This window comes from Sinocyclocheilus anshuiensis, unplaced genomic scaffold (assembly GCF_001515605.1).
Source record: "Sinocyclocheilus anshuiensis isolate Anshui unplaced genomic scaffold, SAMN03320099.WGS_v1.1 scaffold838, whole genome shotgun sequence".
Lineage (NCBI taxonomy): Eukaryota > Metazoa > Chordata > Actinopteri > Cypriniformes > Cyprinidae > Sinocyclocheilus > Sinocyclocheilus anshuiensis.
Window position 1 is genome coordinate 1256297 of NW_015539915.1, and position 1128 is coordinate 1257424.

Genomic DNA, 1128 nt, shown 5'->3' on the forward strand with positions numbered 1-1128 from the left:
GTTTGTTGTAGGATACCATAACGTTCTCAAGTTTATTCTCAAGGGCATATTTATATACGATAGATTCATGCAAAATCAAACAGGATGTACTGCACATCCAATCAAAGTACTCACAGGTCAAACAATACCCTATATGGATATTAAGAAACATAACATGATGCACATGCGGGTGAGTATGTACGTTATAGTGTGTGCGCTGAGTTTCCATTTTCTTAAAGTTGTGACCTTGTGTCCAAGGTTTAGTTCTTGTTTTGTCTAGGTGTGTCCAAGATGTGCACATAATGAGAGGAAATTAGTCTTGCAAAAGTCTTGCAAGAATAGTCAAAAGTGAAGCCCAAGAAATAAAAAATAACAGACCTGTTCAGAGAAGTAATGTATATACTGTAAGTGAATTCTGTATAAGTAAGAAGAAAATATGATCAGTATGAAGACATCCTTTTCTTGTTAGGTCAAGATTTAGCAGTCAGTGCACTGTAAAAAATTTGTATCATTTTTACAGTAAATAATTGTGAAATGACAGCTGTATACTGTGACCTCACAGTAGTTATTCCATACTGTGATTTAGCAGTATGCTCCTGTATAATTACTGTATTTAGCTGTGAAGTTACAGTTAATGCCATCAGATTACTGCAATTTAGCAGTATTCTGCTGTAGAATTGGTGTAAAGTGTAATAGTAATGCAAATCAGTAGCCAGTAATGTGCTTTTAATTTACTATCAAATTTATTGGTAATTGACAGGGCTGCCCTCGACTAAGGATTTTTCTGGTCGACTAGTAGTCTTCATTTTAAGCAGGCCCGGACTGGCTAATCGGGAGCACCGGGAGGATTCCCGGTGGGCCGGTCTGTTTTTTTGGTCGCGGTGTTGTCGTGCCACTGGGGTTGAAATATGGATGCTGTCCACTGATCTATAATAGATGTTATATATAGATCAGTGATGCTGTCCCTAAACTGCCTCCACTCTTTTAATTTATACTTTTCTCGCAGCCCATATTATTATTTTAACCAGGCCATATCAATAACAAATTCTCAATTGATAATTAATCATTCTTTTTGTGCAAATCATTGTTTTATTTGTGAAGTAGCCTTTTGACAAAGGCTTTAAGACCAAGCGGAATCCTCTGCCGGCT